At 40.9% G+C, this 6923-nt stretch overlaps 1 long non-coding RNA gene across 1 annotated transcript; it reads left to right on the forward strand.

Moving 5' to 3' along the window:
* Positions 1-1053: 1053 nt before the first annotated feature.
* On the forward strand, positions 1054-5344 carry LOC135297383 (uncharacterized). The gene is made up of 2 exons (XR_010359392.1): positions 1054-1395; positions 4408-5344. It is a non-coding gene; the product is annotated as an uncharacterized LOC135297383 (long non-coding RNA).
* Positions 5345-6923: the final 1579 nt, after the last annotated feature.

Raw genomic sequence — 6923 nt, forward strand, 5'->3', positions numbered from 1 at the left:
GGAGATTGTCCAATTTGCAGTCTTAGTCATTTTGCTTTGTCAGAGGAATCATCAACAAGTGGGCTGAAGCAAATGTTAGAGATGGGCAGTGACATGCAGCAAGCACCCTCTAACAGGTGCTCTCAGTACCTGCTCCCTCTTCCCCTGGGGGTTCACGTGACTTACAAATCAGTGGCCAGAGCCTCTGCCAGCCATTTTCCACACTGCTGGCATGCAGCCCAGCCTGGGCTCCGCTCAGGAAGCTGTAAAGTGGCTCTGAATAGCTGCTGTGAAGCTGTCCCTGTGCTGCTCCTGTCACAAAGAGTTTTCAGTGCCCGCCTCAGTAATGGATGGGTTTCTCCTATACAGAGTGCCAAACAATGCAGTGATACATTCAGGTTTTATTAGTGTGAGTTTAGTGTGGCCGCGTTATTCATAATGGAAACAGCACAAGAGAACTGCGCTGTTCATCCCAAATGCGGGACCATAAATCCTGTGAGCCACGCAGCACCGTCGAGTGATGTGTTTGCACCACTTATTTAGCAGAAAAGCTATTTGTAGTCCCTCTGTATGTAAACCCAAGCTGTCTTAATATTGCAAGCCCAAACTGTGTTGGAGGAGGTAATAGCAACAAAAAAATAGCAACCAGTACATTTTAGAAAACTCAGTCGTAGCTCTACGATACCAGGGCTCAGCCCCCACCGCCAAGTGAGAGGGGAGCAAGTGCTGTGGATGGGTGCTCTGCTGAGGGGCTCATCCTGCTGTCTTTGCTTCAGGACTGAACATGGATCTGCCTTGCCAAGGACTGTGTGTTTGTGGGGGACATGGGAGAGTTCTGCTGCTGCTCCCTTGGTTTGCTTTTGCAGAGGGCAGCTGCGGCACCGGGGTGTGTGAGGTACGCCCGGTGCAGGCGCATTAACGGCCTGAGTGCGGGTAAGCTGGTCAAGAGTTAAAGACAATTGTATTTACTGTGATGAGGACACACCACCTGCCTAACATAAATGAGGATTTTAGGTGTCAGGAAGCAGCACCGGCTCTGTGCTGATTTGCTGTTATGTGTTCCTTGGGAGACTGTCCCAGGCGGAGTCAGCCTGGGCTCACAACGGGGAGCAAGCAGTGGCTTGGGAGGAGCTAAGTTGAAAGCACTCCCTCCCTTCATGTAGGCTCTGTGTGACTGCAAGGGAGATGGAGCTGTTGTGTGCTTCTACATCCAACCTAGTGACCTAGAAATGAAGGGCTAGAGAAGCTATTACCAGCTTTTTCAACTACTGCCTCTTGCAGAGCTCCTGTCACCCTGCTTTCATCAGCCTTTGCCAGGCCTGGAAACCTCCATCACCTGTGGCCTAAGCACTGCTTGATGCTGCACAGCACTCACTGAGGGAAATGTTCATGAGAAAATTCATGCACATTTTAGCTGTGAGTATTATTAGTTGACTCAGATGCAATGGCTCAGGGAAGCTATTGAGCAGATGCTTCTGCAGGAAATATTGCCTGAAATTGTGGAGACATCTCCCCATCTCTCGTCCCCCATCTCTCCTGCATCCATACCCTCTCCAGTATGGCCATTAAAGCAATTCATCCTGGGCTGAGAGAAGAATTTCTGATTTCCTAAGCCTCACCTCTGAAGCAAGCTCTCTGCACTTCTCCAGCTACTTTGTTCACTGTAGATATTAGCACTGGAAATGCTGACAGCAGCTGCTAAAGGTTAAATGTGTTTGTAGAAAATCAATAGTGTGGTGGCCCTGCTCTCCCTTTCCCCTCAACTTCTCAGGGGGGAAATAGCCCCTGGATACATGAAGAATATGAGTTCACATTTCTCCATCTCAGAACACATGCATTTATGCAAGAGGCTTAAAGGATATCTTTTATGATCCTGGTACAGCGACACTTCTCTTAATTCAGTGCTTGGAAGAGTGACAGAGGCTTCTGGAAGTGTTGGTTATTATGCAGGGCATGTGTTTTAAAACGTTAAGTACCTTGATTGTCTCTCACATAGCTAGTGCTGTCAGCAGTTTGCACAGTGCTTTTATGTGCGTTTTTCCTCCCTGAGACACCTGTGTTAAGTTCAGAACTGATTCTGCTTCTGAAGCAATTTATTAAACATCTTCAGTGCACCACTTCTGTGAAGAGGTCAATTTCTTTCTGCCTAGAGATGCAAAACTCTGGGCTTCAGTTGGTAAATGCAAGTATTAGGTGAATTTCTCACTGTTTAACTTGAGCTTTCCTTCAATCTACTCTCTCTAGTGATTCCCCCCCTTTAACACAGGAATTTATTATTTATGAAATGTGGAGACATGTTACTGTACCAGTCTAGAGTGGGTGCAGTTGGGTAGCCTGGCACACACACACACACACTCTGCTCTTCACTCTCTTCTGGAGGCCACATTTTCCAGATGACTAAAAACATCTGTTTCTTTCTCTTACGTTCCTTGGTCTTGCTTTCAAGGTGCCAGTGTGGTGGTGGTGGGTTGGCACACATTCATGTCATGAGGCTCCTGGAGCACGACCAGCCTGAAGCTGGTCTCTAAATGAGCTCATGCCCAGGCTGCTGGATGCCTGTGAGGAGCCTCTGACTTTCAGTTCTCTCTGAGGTGGCCTCCCTGGAGGTTAAAAACAGGACTCTGGGAAGGAGTCCTGCCCCAAAACCCAATTTGGTAATGATTTTCCTTTTCTTACTGCTTGAAGGTCATCAGGGTGGTGTTATGTATACATACTCACCCTCAGAGGTCCAAATGACTCTAGGTATTCTTGTTTGTGGGTGGGCTTTTTACTTTTCTTCGCTTTGTTTTAAATTTGGATATTTCTGATATGCAAATTGACCTGGATCACATCTATACTTACTAGATACAACAGGTTTAATATTAAAATACAAATTTTAGGTGTGATGAACTGGATCTAAATGAATTTACTTTGCAAGGCTTCTGCATGAACATATTCCCTTTTTTTTTTCTGCCGCCCATCATTCTTATCATTGTTCTGGGATCACTTTAATTTTTCTATTCCAGCTAGGAATATGGGTCATGGTGTTTGGCTAGCCTCCAGTTCTGGAGGCAGCACATTTACTGAAATAAAAATTGGTAGGTATTCCTAAAGTTACCCCTAGGACCTTGGTCAATCTTTAATGAGTAGACCTGAGACAGCAGATCCTGAAGTAAAAGGGACCATTTCTATTGGAATATCAGATTAAACTGTCATCCCAAGACAAGTATGGACATACAAAGTCAGTATTTCCCCTGAACAGTGAATATTTTGGTAAAATTCTTATATTATTTATTACAGAAGTTACAGCTTTTTGGCAAGATTTTTATTTAATGTGATTATAATATAATTTTCTGGAGTGTATTTTGCATACAATATGGTTTTGTTCAATTTTTTGTTTTGTTTTTAGTTTCGGGGTTTTTTTGTGGGGAGGGTGTTCTGTTTTGGTTTTTTGTTTTGTTGTTTTTTTTTTTTTTTTTTTTTTTTGGTTTGTTTTTTTTTTTTTTTTTTTGTTAGACAAAGTCAGACTGTGAATTTAAGAAGCAAAACTGATTACAAAAAATACCTGGAGAGCATTTTTCAGTGGGAACTTGAGAAGTAGCAGACTCTCAGAGCTAGTGATAGAGTAGTATTTTTCTTCTTTCTTTTATCATAGAAAGGGTCTGTAGAAGTATGTACTTGAATCACTAAAAATGTCCAGTTCTCAAGGATGCTGACCAACTTGGTATTCTTCGTTTTGATTTAAATGAAATATTTTCAGCATGTGGTTCATTTCCAAACAAATCAAACAAAAAAAAATCTTGAACCATAAGTGATGCTTCACATTTCCTCTTGGAAAAGATTTCAGAAGCTCATAAAATGTCTCCAGCCCTTACAATATATCAAGTCATACTAATTTATGGTAGTCAATGAACAGTCAGAAATGGTGGAGGAGAGAGATGGAGAGCCTATAATATTTACTTTCTTTCAGAACTGTATATCAGAGGGCTTGTTTTTTTTGTTGCCTTATACACAACTCAGGCACAGCATCTCTTCTTTCTTGCTTCAGAGAAAAAAAAAGGAAAAAAAATGAAAGAAGGGAAAAAAATCTACATATTTGTGTTATATTATGTTCTCCAAGTAGCAAATTCCCTCTGCCAGCTATCTGTGGGTGTGCAGCCCTTCCTCAGGAACATGCTGTATCTTCTGAGTTCCTGTGTTTGTGATATCACAGTGCTTTTGCTCTGAAGAACCATGAATGGGGCCATTATGAGGGGCCGACAGATAATTAAGATTCTGAGAGGGGTAGGCTGCTAAAAGCGTGTTTAGTGAGGAAATTACAAGGCCAATAAAAAAAATGTCTTTGTGAGTTCCGATTGTATTCTTTTCTTCAGTGGGTCTAATTTTTCAAGGTCTGACTGGATCATGATGAAGTTTTCTTTTATCCTTTTTTTTTTCTCTCTACAACAGGAGCTGAGGCTGGAATGTAAGTCCAAGTTAATGAAGCAGCCTCAAAGTTGAGGAGGAAGAGAATAAACTGCAGCTCTGAGGCACAGACCATTGGAGATCCCTCTTTCAAACCCTGCCTTTGCCACTCACTGGAGTTATTTGATTTGGGAGCAAGATAAGAATTCACAATATCTGATTTGTAGAAATAACCTGGAGGAAGAAAAAACAGACAGAAATACTAATTTCAGATATAATTTTCATCTCTCAGTTTTCTAAAAGTCTTTCTCATGTCTAATAGCATTAAGCAAATACAAAGTACAGATTTTGGGGAAGTTGTGCACTGACTGACAAATGCATCTCCAAATAGCCCACAGTTCAGCACTTCTTTTTCTGTCAATACTCCGTGACCAGGAAAGGTTTGGAGCATAATTCTCTCCCAGTAATCTATCTTCTCCCTTTCTCTCACTCCTTTTTTTTTTTCTAGTAAGAAATAGACCTGGAAATTCATTGCTGATTTCCCAGGAGTGTTATTCATGCCAGTTTATTTATGTATTTATTATTCAAGTGCAAACTATTGCAGTTCCTTGTGGTAAACTGCAAATCAAACTGATAGAGGCAGAGGGCTGGCTGTCACACCAAGTGCCATAGAGACGAGTGCTGATGCTGTGGCTGCAACTGCCCCTAAGTGAGGAGGTGTCAGGACAATTCAGCCTCCCTGGTGCTCTGGTCTGCCCAGGCCTTGGCTAGAGCTGCAAAAAACCAGTATGCCTTCACAAGGATTTAATTGTCTTCAGCAGGACGTTTAATACAACTATGTTTTAACATGTGAGCATAATAGTTTATTTTGTTTAAGTGTTGGAACTGCAGCTAGGAGAAATCTATATTAAGGCTGATAAGAAAGGGGCAACTTTGACTTGGAATGTGGTCAATTGCAGAAATAAAAGATGTCTCTAATGTAGCACTTGTTTCTAGGCTTCCTTCTTCTTATTCCTGATTTTTCATGACCATTTCTCATAATTTATTCACATCCATGTACACAGTCCTTTGTTACTGTGGTGGAAAACCTACACAAAGGCAGTTCATTGATTACACAGAGGAAAAAGTGACATTCCTGTCAATGCTTAAAGAAATCAATTTAAAAGAGTTGTCATTTTACTTGATTGACTTAGTATTGTTCCCTTTCATAACAAAGGATAAAAATGTTAGTTTGAAATTGCTGTGTTTCTTTGTGTAGTATCTTGATTTCCATGCAGATACTCTGATTTACACTAGCAGAAGTCCTAATTGCTTAGTCGAATAACATCTTCTTATGTCATCTTGGTAGAGGTATAATGTTCCTGTATTTTTTCACTTGTCTCATCTGCAAAGCTCAAATTTCATTGCCACTCTGGGAAAGGTTACTGGTGAGAAAAGTTTGAGCCTTAAATGGATTCTTAAATTTGAATAGGTAGGACCCTTTTTTTCACGTGTTGAAAACCAGGCTTAGATTCAAATACCTCAGAAACTTGAGAGGATTCAAACTTGATTTAGGCTGAATTGTGCAACTTAAATCTATTTCAAGTACATAAATAATTCTGTGTGCAAAGAGTGTAAATCCACATGTACATATGTGTGTGTACACACAGAGGAACAACGTATGTATGTTGATACATAACCACATAAATGTACATGTCTTGCTTTAATCTCATATTTGGAAATAATAAGTCACCTATATATCTTCACCAGAATTCCACCAGTGTTTACTCTACTTCCTTAAAGAGAATGCAAATTTTAAAAGTTTTAAAATAATTTCTTGAGTAGGTAAATAATTACTGATGGGAAAAAAACCAAACCAAAACAAAACAAAGGAATAAATTTCAGTTTTTTTGGAAATTTTCTCTCATTGGCCATGGACTAGATTTTAGGCATAAATGTAATCATGTAAAGTAATAAACATTTTAAATGTTTATTAGTTCCTTATCATTGTTCTATATGGAGGTCAATATAGTTATCAGTTTGAGTAGGACCATGAAAAGAAGAAATCCCTCTTTATATGGCTAATACAAGTTAAATAAATTTTGGAAGTGTGAAGTAGTGATTGGCAGGCAGAGGGAAAGGATGTTGTGTGGGATAGATGGCAAACCAGGGAATCAAAATGTGGAAATGAAGTAGACATGGGACCATTGTGGTTGTTTTTGAGAAAATCACTGTCTGACTCCTGGTTCTGCAGAAACAAAGACAGGGTGGCCTGGATTTGAATCCTTTTTTACCAGCAAATCCGGTCTTCAGGACAGTTTGCATAACCCATTCCAGCTTTGGCTCATGTCTGTTCTGAATAAGCAGTTAAGCAGTTTGGGTACTTTTCAGTTCCCTGTGGGCTGGCAGAGAAAAGATATGCAGCACAGAGGACTGAAGGAGATGATTTGTTTAACTTTTGCTGGCCTGCGTGGATGCACCTCCCTGAAGGCAGCAGCATTCAGCCACCTTCATTCCCAGTACTGACTGGTGTACCAGGTAGAAGGTGCTGGTCCCACAGACAGAAAATGTTCGGTGCTCAG

The sequence above is a fragment of the Passer domesticus genome, chromosome 3 (assembly GCF_036417665.1).
Source record: "Passer domesticus isolate bPasDom1 chromosome 3, bPasDom1.hap1, whole genome shotgun sequence".
NCBI lineage: Eukaryota > Metazoa > Chordata > Aves > Passeriformes > Passeridae > Passer > Passer domesticus.